The sequence below is a fragment of the Mustela erminea genome, chromosome 8 (genome assembly GCF_009829155.1).
Source record: "Mustela erminea isolate mMusErm1 chromosome 8, mMusErm1.Pri, whole genome shotgun sequence".
NCBI classification, from domain to species: Eukaryota; Metazoa; Chordata; class Mammalia; order Carnivora; family Mustelidae; genus Mustela; species Mustela erminea.
Window position 1 is genome coordinate 7623031 of NC_045621.1, and position 13227 is coordinate 7636257.

Sequence of the window (13227 nt, forward strand, 5' to 3'; positions counted from 1 at the left end):
TTTTTGGAACCAAGTATCAAATTAGCATAAAGGGAAAGACATCACTAATTATCAACAACCAAAAAAAGGGAAAAACAAAATAACTGCAGCAGATAGATATAAGATTCATGCAGCGTACTCCATAATTCTAAATTTCTTTTTAGCTTCTGCAGGGAATTCAAATCATATTCATATTTGTCTCCCTCCTTCCTAGTGCACATCTTGGCACATAGTAGACTTTCCAAAAGATATTTGATGTCAGAATAATTACGCTGTTGAGTGAGGGACATTCACATAGAATATGCATGTCAGGGAAGTCAATGTAATAGGGTCAGTGATTAGACTCTGGAGTCAGACTGTCTGGGGTCAAATACTCATTGCATCACTTACTAGTTTTATGATCTCACTCATTTAAAAAAAGGAAAAGAAGTGGAATAAATCCATTAAATAAAATATGGTGCATATTAAACCCAGCACGGTGCCCAGCAGACAGTAAGTACCCAATATACTTTAGCCCTTATTGTTACTGTTATTTGTCTGGCATCCCATATTTACCAACTTTAACCATCACATCTGTGTGATTCACAGAGAGAAACACAGGATGAAAGATGGTTCTGTCAGGTGAACACCAACTGGATAAGTGGCTGTACAAAAGAGTAAACATTAATGACGAGGGGGAGATCATAGGAGCTGTACTTCAGGGTTCTATCTTTGGCTTCTGCTAATCAATATTTTTATCAATGACTTGGTGGGAGATTTATCACATTTAAAGACTATCTGACATATCTGGTATAAAATGGCATCTAACATTCCCTGATTCAGCCTTTCTCAGCTTCTCCCCAAAATATCTGTGAAAAAAGAGCAAATTATCAATATGTCAAAAACTAAAAACTGGTGATCCATGGATTGTGGGAATCCAAGAGGCATGGGCACTATCAAAATCGATTTAGCATCTAAATCGATTTATCACAATTGATACTGACCTGAAATATATTCATTTTATCCAATTAATATTTATTGATTGCCTAAAATGTGTTCAATACTGTTCTAGAAACTTGGGATCTATCAGTAAACAAAGCAGATTCGTGTATTCATGGAGCATGGGGATAGACAGTAATGATAATTAATATAAAATAAAATATATTGTATTAGATGGTTTTAAGTGCTATGAAACAAAATGGGGGTCAGCAGAGGATGAGGGCTACGGTATTAAGCAGGGTGGTCAGGAACGTCTTGTTGCGAAGGTGAAATAGCAGCCAATACTAAAGGAAGGCTCGACAGAAGTAAGGGGTTGGCTATGGAGACATCTGAAGAGGAGAGAAGAACTGGAGGACAGACTCTGAGGCGGAAAGAAAGAAAACAATGGGGCACCTGAATGGCTCAGTCAGTTGTCCACCTTCAGCTCAGGGCATGATCCCCGAAAAAGGCTCTCTACTCGGCGGAGAGTCTGCATCTCCCTCTCACTGCCTCTACCCACCTGCTCACGCTCTGTCTGTCTCTCACTCTCTCTGTAAGATAAATAAATAAAATCTTAAAAAAAAAATAAAGAAAGAAGACAAAAACAAGATAATCATTTCTTTCCATGCTTGTCCCTAAGTGAATAAAACATAATGATCCAGAGGAGTTTGTTTTAGAAAAAGAATAATAATATACATATTGAAGAACAGAGTCCAAACCACAACTCAAGAAGTCTAAGTTGAATAAAAGGAAGTTTAATGGAAATAAGTGGGGGATAAATTATAAAGTATTACAATCAAGTTTAAAAAAGAAGTACCTGGGGCACCTGGGTGGCTCAGTGGGATAAGCCTCTGCTTTCAGCTCAGGTCATGATCCCAGAATCCTGGGATCGAGTCCTGCATCGGGCTCTTTGCTCGGCAGGGAGCCTGCTTCCTCCTCTCTCTCTCTGCCTGCCTCTCTGTCTCCTTATGATCTCTGTCTGTCAAATAAATAAGTAAAATCTTAAAAAAAAAAAAAAAAAGAAGCCAAAATTTTTAAAAAAAAGTACCTAATAATAGCGTAGAAAAAATCTAATTTAACAGCAGGCTGTATCAAAGACACTTAGGAAGTTTTAGTTGTTGTTTTTTTTCTTTTTTTTTTTTAAACCCAATTTGAGTCAACACTGGGAGTGGCTGCCAAAATAGCTCTGGTATTAAAATGCATTATTACATGTAGTATCCAAAACTGGGAAATTGATATTTTGGCCCACTCTACATGGTTGGTCAAATCCTGGAGTATATTGATCAGTTCTGTTTTCCACACTTAAGGTGCACTCAGAGGAAAACAAACATTATGTTAAGACTAATAGCAGAGGCACCTGGGTGGCTCCAATGGTTAAGCATCTGACTTTAGCTCAGGTCATGATGTCGGTTGAAACCCCACTCAAGCTCCCCACTCAGCGGGTAGTCTGCTTGTCCCTTGCCCTCTGCTCATGCTCTCTCCCTCTGTCTCCAATCAATAAATAGAATCTAAAAAAAAAAAAAAAAGACTAATAGCATGACATCTATGAGACTGACACTGAAAAGATAGAAAAAAAAGGCAACGGATGACAATGTGAACATATTTAAATAGTTGTAAATAAGGTACATGTATGAAGCACTTTCATACACTTTGTCTTGTTAAATCTTCACAGCATCCAGAAGTAAGTATTACTATCACTTTTATTGCCACCTCCTTTTTTAAGCCAAAGATTAAGACTCAGAGAGCCTGGGGTGCCTAGGTGGCTCAGTGGGTTGGGCCTCTGCCTTCGGCTGGGGTTGTGATCTCAAGGTCCCAGGATTGAGCCCCGCGTCAGGCTCTCTGCTCTTCAGGGAGCTTGCTTCCTCCTCTCTCCCTGCCTGCCTCTCTGCCTACTTGTGATCTCTGTCAAATAAATAAATAAAATTTTTAAAAAACAACTCAGAGAGCCTGATGAGAGCCAGGTTTGACTTGGGCCCTTGAGCATGACCATACACGCTCCACTCATCATGGCTCCAGTCCAAGGACACTCACCAATCTCTCAGGGAGAGCCATGCTCCCTGCCTCCAAGTCTATCCCCAACACTAGTCTACCAGCTACTTGAATGACTGGGGCCCAGTGTTCCAGTCTTACTCCTTTTGTTTGTTTGTTTTTTGTTTAAGCATTGGAGAAAAAAAAATTTTTTAACATATAATGTTTTATTTGTTTCAGGGGTACAGGTCTGTGAATCATTAGTCTTACACATTCACAGCACTCACCATAGCACATACCCTCCCCAGTGTTCATCACCCAGCCACCTAACACTCCTGCCCACCCCACCCCACCCCATCCCCTCCAGCAACCCTCAGTTTGTTTCCTGAGTTTAAGAGTTTCTTATGGTTTGTCTCCCTCCCGGGTCCCATTTTGTTACATTTTCCCCCCTTCCCCTCATGAACCCCCTGCCCTGTCTCTCAAATTCCTCATATCAGAGAGATCATATGATAATTATCTTTCTCTGATTGACTTATTTTGCTTAGCATAATACCTTCTAGTTCCAGCCACATCGTTGCAAATGGCAAGATTTTGTTGTGGGTTTTTTTGGTTTTTTTGTTTGTTTGTTTGTTTGTTTGTTTTGATAAGCCAGTCTTACTTCTCTTTTTTTATTTTATTTTAATCCTCTTAAACCTTAGGTCCCAGAAAATTTCTCTCTTCTTTCCACCTTGAAAATTATGAATATCTCTTAAGTACCCACCACGTGAGTAGCAAGAAAAGAGAGAGATGGTGGAAGGGAGACGGAAAGAGATATAGATGAATAAAAGACCTTATCTATTAAGTTGGAAATACATATACATCTTGACTCAGTCATTCCCTTTCTAGGTAGATTCTCTAGAAAGACTTGCATTGGTGTATTAGAAGACAGGTAGAAGGTTATTTCTACAATACAAGTAACATTGTTTATAATATTGAAAAACTGAATAGAAACTACAGGTGCATCAATAGAAACATGGCTGGGGCGCATGAGTGGCTCAGTGGATTGAGCATCCAGCTCTTGGTTTCAGATCTGGTCGTGATCTCGTGGGTTGTGGGACTGAGCCTGTATTGGGCTCCATGCTCAGTGAGGAGTCTGCTTGAAGATTCTGTCCCTCTGCCCTACAACCAGTCATGGGTGCTCACTCTCTCTCTCTCAAATAAGTAAATAAATCTTTAAAAAAATAGAAACATGGGTAAGCAAAAAGGTAAAATAAACGAACCAGAGCTTACAGAGATGTAGAGGTCACAAAAAGAAAGTTGAGTGGGAAAAAAGTTGCAGAATGATATATATAACATGATGACACTTAAAAACATTTTTAAAACACCAGAAGTTTCAGATATACATATGTATTTCTCTGCTTGCCTCCATTCTTTCAAGAGTTGTCTTACTCCTGGTCACTTCATTTTCCCCTCTGTTCAGATGTATCTATCTGCTTGTTTCTGGGAACTTGATGAAGTCCCCAACAGAGATGAGCCTTCAGTCCTGGGAAGGAGGTAAGCAGGAAAGGTCAGCTGGATCTTGAGCTTGATTTTCCTCATGCTCCTTACCTATGTATCTTTGCTTGGAATGCCTGTCCTCATTGCCTGATATAAAATTCTTACCCATTCTTCAAGATCTAATTTAAACCAATTTCCTCTGAAATACTTTCTTAATCACCCCTAATTAGAATTTAATTCTCCTCCCTTCCGTTCTCTTAGCACCTTTTTCAACCACACTAGAGAAATTGTTTATGTATGTCTGTCTCCCTACTACATGAATTGCCTCTAGAGACCACAGGTTTTATTTTCCACACCTCTGAATTCCTCCTCAGCACCTAACACAGGTTCCAGACCATCAGAAGTGTTCAGAATTGTTTGTTTAATCATGGTACTGTGCTGTATCAAGACTTTTTGATCTCTTAAACACCATTTTGCTCAGAGCCAATGCTTTTTTCCCCATTCATTTTTTTGTGATCTTAACTAAACCTAACTACATTCGGGATCAATTGTTTGTCCCCTTCTCCACCGTTTTATCTTCTGCATGCGGTGTGTGTATCTTGTGTGTATGTGTGTGCTTCTACTTTCACACTGAATTTACTTATTTTTAATTTGGGTAGCTATAAGCTAGTAGTCTACATGATTGAATTGTGCCTAATTTTTTCAGAGTTATTTCAGTGCTAATCTTTTTATATCCATCCATACTCTATCTTAACAGAAAATTTCAGCAAGAAGTGATGAACAAGCTGTTTTTAAATGGATCTTCCCAATTAATTGCAATACTAGAAAGTTAATGGAGTTGGAAGAGGAATTACTGGAGGCTCTGGGAGTTTTATGAAAGTCATTCCAAATTACCAGATAATGAGGAGCTTTCTTTGATAGCTAATTTATAATTGAATGCAGCTGAATAGTAACCAGTCCAAAAAGCAACTCCACTTGTGTTGTAGAATTCTGATTTTTTTAAAAAGATAAGTTTCTTGGGACTAGAACAACCAGCTCACATTATATATTTCTCTCTCTTGCTCTGCATCTCTCTAGGTTTACTTCTGTCCTTACTGAAGCACATCCTTTAGTAGTTCTTTCAGAAAAATTTTTGGGTAGCAAAGTGATATAATCTTTTTCTAAAAGACTCCTATTTTGCTTTCAATTTGGAATGATGCTTTAGCTCCAGTGCTTTTAAAATATCACTCTCCTTTGTCTTCTGGCATCTATTACTGACAGAAGTCTAATGTCAGTTTAATTATTGTTCCTTTGACAATAATCTTTCTTTTCTTTTCATTTAGGTTTCAACATTATCTATTTATAAATGTCATTTTCCCTTTCACTATGCTACTACTAGGTATAAATGATTTTTGTTTATCCTACTCATTGCACAAGTATACTTTTAATCTAAGTGTAACAGAACCCAAGTGTGTCTGCTCAACATGCAGCTAAGCCAATCACTGAAACATCAGGCATATACCAAGGAAAGTGTTTATTTGAAAGGGAGCCAAAGGAGGAGATGGAAGGACAAGCCTCAAATCCACCTCCCTAAGGGGGGAAAGAACACGTTTTTTATAAACATGAGGGTTGAGACCACATACATATTGATGAAAAGGGTGGAGAAACCTGGGACCATTCATGAGGAAGAGAGAGAATGCACACTGAGCAAACATATATGTACCATATACCCCATATTCATTTTGAGACAAAGGCTCAACATCAGAATGAGACAAAATTCAGTCCCTGGCATCCGTGAGATTATCTTAGGACAAGGAGAAGGGGCTATGAGCATGCTCCAAGAGCTTATATAAACTGGATGGAGATTTGGGCTCATTATCTTGGGTTAAGAAATTGCTTGTTCATAGGATGGAATATTATCAGTTGACCTTGAGTCCAAACGTCCGCAGTGACAACTAGTGAGTTTGTTAGTGGGGTCTGAAAAGACACAAGAGCTGATTAGGGGTAAACAGTTCTCTGAAAAGTAAACTTTAAACTTTTTGCTGGTTTTAACCTTGTTAACCCTATAGGGCGTGGACTCATAAGAGCTCAATTGTTTCCATCCAACTCCTAATTTCAGCTCAAGTCATGATCTCAGGGTCATGAGATGGAGCCCTGCATCAGTCTCCATCCTTCACAGGGAATCTGCTTGAGATTCTCTCTCTCCCCCTCACCCTCTACCCCTCCCCACCGATCTTGCACACAAGATCCCCTTAAAAGGGAGAGACAAGGGAATTGACTTCAAGCTGTATCTCTGTTACAAAAACACTGTTTTTACTTAGATTATATGTTTTAGTTGATAGAATTTTAAGAAGGCTGGTGAAATATGGCTGCAAGACACAGTATGTATTATAAAAAGAGTCAGTAATTGGCTGATAACAGAATAAACTGGTAACTCATAGCAATAGTCACCACTCTCAAACAGCACTTTTGAAGATAATTAAAAATTTAGCCACTGCCTTTTTAATATTATTTCTCCAAAGTACTTCCATGGATTTATTTGTATGGGAGAGGTGAAAAAGTGGAAAAGGTGTTAACGGAGAATGGAGAAACAGAATTAACAAAAGCTCCGGTAAAAAACAAAAACCTCCCACTTTTGACTTTCAGTATCACTTCAAGTGCATCACATAACTTCTCTGCCTGCAAAGTAGAAATGCTAATATTTGCTATATCTTCAACTGATAAACATTCTTTGAACAACGAGGGTTAAGACTCGATGTAAACACAGCAGACTGCTATTTTTACTAACATTTTTCAAAGCCTTCTAAAATTTTTAATCCACTGAAAATAATTACTTAATTACATGAAAAGGCATGAACACCTGACTAGATTAAGATTTCACACCCCATGGGGGAATGCACATAATGTCCCATGAATTTACAGAGGGAATAAAATTGGGCATATAAACTTGGAGACTTAGGTCAGGTTTACTCCAGTCTAAAGCTTTTATCCAACTATAAGGAAAAATTTAGCTTTGTTTTATGAGATGAAAAGTTATAAAACACACTGCTCTTACACAACTGAGTGACTCAAAGTGCTATTTCTCTCATTAATTATCATATGAGCTACAAGAATCAAATTAATTCAGGGGATGCTATGAACCACTATAAAATGTCAGTGTCCGTGTTTAAATAAAATAGTTGAACACTGTCAGAGTAAAGATTGTGTTGTGAAGAGTGCTAACATCTAAAAAAGAACCATGCCTACTAATTTATCACTTGTGTCTGTGTGTGTTAGGAGGCAGGAAGGGTGAGTGGAGAGTGGTCCACAAGGACAGCAATATGCCATCATTGTCTTACTTTAGGAGTGAGTAGTAGCATCCCATAATTTGGTTCACAGGGATCTTGATCACCTTTCTCTTCCATAAAATATCATGTTGGTCCATTGTACTGATGGTATTATGCTGATTGGACCTAATGAGTAAGAAGTACCAACCACTCTGGACTTATTGGCGAGACATTTGCATGTCAGAGGATGGGAAATAAATCTGACTAAAATTCAGAGGCCTTCTACTTCAGTAAAATTTCAAGGGCTGTAAGGTATTGGCATGTTGGGATGTACCTCTTTAGGTGAAGGAGAAGTTATTGCATCCCCTGAACCCTCCTATAAGTAAGAAAGAAGCAGAGTGCCTCACGGGCCTCAGATTTTTGAAGGCAACCTTATTTGGGTGTGTTACTCCAGCTCATGTATTGAGTGACCTGAAAACCTGCAAGTTTTGAGTGAAGCCAAGAAGAAGAGAAGACTCTGAAACAGGTCTACCTGCTGTGTAAGCTGGCCTCCCACTGAGCCCATATGATGGAGCAGATTCAACGATGCTTGAAATGTCAGTGGCAGACAGAGATACCATTTAGGGACTTTGGCAAGCTTGTGTAGGTGAATTGCAGCACAAGCCTTTACGATTTGGGAGCCTTGCCATTATCTGCAGATAACTACCCTCCTTTTGAAAAACAGCTCTTGACCTGCTTTTGGGCCTTAGTAGAAACTGAAAGCTTGACCACAGGTCACCAAGTTACTATGCTATCTAAGCTGCCTTTCATGAACTAGGTGCTGTCTAGCCCACCAAGCCCTAAAGTTGGATGTGTATCACAAGACTTCATCATCAAATATAAGTGGTATATACATGATCAGGCTCAAGAAGCCCCTGAAAGTACAAGTAACTTATGTGGATAAGTGGTCCAGATACTCATAGTTCCCACTCCTGCTACTGGCTTCTCTCTCCCAGCCTGCTCTGGCCCCAGAGAAGCATTGACAGAGGAAGAGAAGACACAGGCCTGGTTTATAAATGGTTCTGCATGATACGCAGACATGATCCAAAAGTAGACCGCTATAGCACTACAGCCCTTCTCTGCGACATCTCTGAAGAACAGTGGTGAAGGGAAATCCTCCCAGTGGGCAGTACTTTGGGCGGTGCACCTGCATGTCCAGTTTAGAAGGGAAAATAGCCAGATGTGCAACCATACACCAACTTATGGGCTGTAGCCAAAGGTTTCACTGAATAGTGAGGAACTTAGAAAGAACGTGATTGGAAAATTGATGACAAAGAAATCTGGGGGAGAAGGATATGGACAGACTTCTCTGAATGGGCAAAAAATGGGAAGACATTAGTGTCCCATGTGAATGCTCACCAAAGGCAACATCAACAGAGGAGGATTCTAATAATTAAGAGAACAGGATGTCCTGTTCTGTTGATACGCATGCAAGTACATCGGACTGCTTTCATCATGGAAGGAACAGAGTTTTGTTCTTTCCAGAATAGATATTTATTCTGGATATAGATTTGCTTTCCATACACACAAAACGTCTGCCAAAATTGTCATCTGTGGACTTAGAGCATGTCTTATCTACTGTCATAGTATTTCACAGAGCATTATTCTGGTTAAGAAAGTCACTTAACAAAAGAAATGGAGCAAAGGGCCCGAGCGTTATGGAATTCGGTGGTCTTACCATGTTTCCCACCATCTGGGAATAGCTAGCTCGATAAAATACTGCAAGGGCCGGGGCGCCTGGGTGGCTCAGTGGGTTAAAGCCTCTGCTTTCGGCTCGAGTCATGGTCCCAGGGTCCTGGGATTGAGCCCCACATCGGGCTCTCTGCTCAGCGGGGAGCCTGCTTCCCCCTCTCTCTCTGCCTGCCTCTCTGCCTACTTGTGATTGCTCTCTGTCAAATAAATAAATAAATAAAATCTTAAAAAAAAAAATACTGCAAGGGCCTTTTGAAGACACAGTCATAGCACCAGCTGTGTGGCAATACCTTACAGGGCTGGTACGAATAATCTCCAGAAGGCTGTGCATGCTCTGAAACAGAATCTAATATAAGAGGCTGTTTCTCTGATAGCCACATATCTAGGCATAGCCTATTGCTTCTGTTTCTCTGGGGAACCCTGACTAATTCACCAGTCTACTTGCTCTTCTCTAAATCACTGCCACACATTTCCCCAACACTGCTAATATCTATCTTTCAAAAGTCTTCATAATTGCCAATTATTATGTTCCCCCAGAACTGGTATTTTGAAGGCCTAGCTCCCAAAGTGACTGCGTTTGCAGATAGGACCTTTAAAGAGGTAATTATGGCTAAATGAGGTCATCAGAGTGTGGTCCTAATATAGAAGAAAGAGACAACAGAAAGCAAGCATAAAGAAAAGGCCATGTGGCAATACAGTGAGAAAGCTGCCAGCTACAAACCAAGGAATGAAGCCTCAGGAGAAACCAACCCTGCCAGCACTTTGATGTTGGACTTGCAGCCTCCAGAACTGTGAGAAATAAATTTCTGTAGTTTAAGTCACCTGGCCCGTGGTGTTTTGTTATGGCAGCTCTAGCACAGTACTGTACCACCTCTGCCATGAAGTCTTTCTGAATGGGCTCTCTCCTCTGCGGAGCCCTTTAAAGCAGTTTCTTCTGCATTGCCCTTATGGTATTTCTTTTTTTTTAACTTTTTATCTTGAAATAATTTTAGTCTTACAGAAAGTTGCAGAAATAGTACAGAGAGTTCTCACATATCCTCCCCTCAGCTTTCCCTGCTGTTAACACCTTATATAAGCAAGAAAGTAATGTTGGTGCAATACTATTAATTAAAGAACAGACCTCATTCAGATTCACCAATTTTTCTCAAGTGTATGTGTGTGTGTGTGTGTGTTCCAGGGTAATACAAAGTTCCGCATGGTGTTTAGTTGCCATGTTTTCTTAAACGCTTCCAATCTATGACATTTCCTCAATTTTCTCTTGTTTTTCAAGAGATCTCCCATAAAAGTGATATCATACAGTATTTGTCTTTCTCTGTCTAACTTATTTCACTTAGCATAATGCCCTCAAGACCATTTTTATATCTTGTTTTTTCATATGTGTATGACTTGTGTATTCATATATGGTCTCCTCTTCCTAGCAGGTTTTTCTTCCTTTGTGCCTCAGTGCTCTCTATATTAGAAAATATTAGCCCTTTATTTATGGCACATCTAAATATTTCCTCCAGTTCGTTGGTTGTCTTGGGCTTTTGTTTATTGCATTTTTTGCCATGCCAGGGAGTGTTCTATGTAGTCATGTTTATCATTTGTTTCTTTTATTGTGAGTCAGTTAGAAAGCCTTTCCCTACTTTGTGGTAAAGAGGAATTCATCTATCTTATCATTTCTCTAATACATGTCTGTCACAAAGTTATTTGGTTTAATCTCCGCTATCACCACCAATAACTTTTTCTTTCTTCCCTAAACTTCAAGATCTCTGAAGAAAACCTATTCCTTATTTTATGATCCCTCAAGTAATAAACCCATCCCCTTCTTTATCTTCAATAAAATCTTGGATAAAATAAAAAATTAGAAAGCATATTAAATTGAAATGAATTTACATGAAAACATAAGCTATGTTCTAACAAATGCCATATTTCAAACGTTAGGGGAAGTTTAAACAAATCAGTTATCAGTTTCTCCAAAATTGAGTAGACTGGTTTACAAAATAATGACTCTGGAAGGAAATGTAAAGTCAATCTTAGCCCACTTAGCCCCTTAATTTGCAAATAAGGAACTAATACCCATGTAAGTTAAGTAACTTCCCAATGTCTTAGGGCCAAAGATAGAAGTATTAGCCCATTGGTCTATGAAGTCCAATCAAATTCATGGTCTTTCCAACCTATCCTCCCAAAATTTCTCAACTTTTCTTATAATTGAGTAAAGCTGGTTTTCAAAACAATCTACACCCTAATATAACCCAGACGGAACAGTTGATAAGAAATAAAAGATTTTTCTAAGAGGTTAAAAAGCTGCTAGAATTTCAAATGCCTGGCTGTGGTTAGATTACACTAACCTAGGAAATGCCATGGAATTTGAGTCCAAAAAGATTTTCTTCCAAATATACTCTTACTAGAAAGTCAGCTACGTCATGTGTGAAAGACAGGATTTCCTGCTAATAAATAGCGAACCAACTGCTCAAACACATCTCAAGAAATATGTCCTGCAGAGGTTTCAAACTGGTGGACAGCATGCCAAATATAGCTAATAGACCTGTTTTCTTTGAAGTGCTATTTTCCAATACTGCACAACATTATTTTTACATCAAGAAATTACTTATAAAAATATCCATTTTTACTGGATCCTGGAAAATTAAAAGACCTGGTGGCTCTGAGCTTCCATTTACATGGGATATTAACTGGCTGGAATTGAGAAGTGTTTGATTCTTTCGGACAGGTTGCAGTTTGCCACCAGCTTTGCCACTTCCCAACCCAACCCACTTCATTCATTTATGTCCCACTAGACTTTAGAGGCCTTTGAGTTTGCAGCCACTGATACGGACTTTAGTTGGATGCTGAGTCTGGACTAACATTAGTAAAACAGTAGTTATCATTTCTTGATTGTTTTAGGTGTCAAGAATTTTTAAGTACTTACATCATCATTTAAATCTCACAAATGATCTGTGAGGGAGGTAAAGCCCTCCCATTTTATGAAAGAGAAAACTGAGGCTCCACAAAGTTAACTCGATTAGGAGTACACGGCTACAAAGTGACTGCTACTTTGAGCAGAGATTCAAAGTACTTGAAGACAGCAGATGGTGAAAACAGATGGCGACAATGTAGAGGAGATCTGAGAAGTTTGTGCATGGAAAGGGTCATAAAAAACACAGAAGAAAAGGGTAAGTAGAAAACTTACAGAAGAGTAAAATAGTAAGCAAAAAAGAACAGAAGAATAGGAAAGTTCTAAGAACACTCAGCAACAAAAGCAAAAGCTCTAGCAGTAAAATATTCAGATACAGGGCAGGAAGGTGAGACTAGAAAGGATACTTGGGGACGCAGCAAGATCCAAGGAATGAAGGCATGGCAAGTCGTAGAGAATGGGACCACAGCACCCTTAGCCCACACACACATTGTTCCTTCACAATATATTAACCATCCATGATCTGCTTAGCAAATTTGTTTCTAACTTCATCCACGGCAATTCTGGACTGTCTAAAATACTCTGGAATGCAGGTGATGTCAGTTGTCCTGTTTAGCTATCCTAGCTGCCCTAGCAAAATCTACTCTGTACCATCTAGTACAGATATTGACTCTCTGGGTGTCTTATAAGCCATGCTTTTCAGTCATTTCCTCGAACTTCTTCTCTTCCTGTTTCTGACCTTCTCAATCCCAGTTTAGTTACCTTTCTTTGTCAGTCTTCCTCTTTCTTGTACTCTTTGGTATGCTACTGAGTGTTTTCAGAAAGAAAAAGGTAGGGAAGGAAGGAGTAAGGAAAGGAAGAAGAGAAGGAAAGAAAGGGGGGAAAAAAAGAAATAGAATTCCTGTTTTGTAGCATTTGCAGATTCCCATGGTGTAAATGATTGAACGATGGCCAATTTCAAGCTATGTATACAATGCC

At 39.2% G+C, this 13227-nt stretch overlaps 1 long non-coding RNA gene across 3 annotated transcripts in view; it reads left to right on the forward strand.

Moving 5' to 3' along the window:
• LOC116597331 overlaps window positions 1-13227 on the forward strand; it is an 88915-nt gene that overhangs the window by 26591 nt on the left and 49097 nt on the right. For 2 of the 3 annotated variants that reach the window (XR_004288561.1, XR_004288560.1), the window contains exon 3: window positions 4364-4437. The exons of the other annotated variant lie outside the window; for it this stretch is intronic. This is a non-coding gene — a long non-coding RNA (uncharacterized LOC116597331). The remainder of the gene's footprint in view (window positions 1-4363; window positions 4438-13227) is intronic. 3 annotated transcript variants of the gene reach the window in all.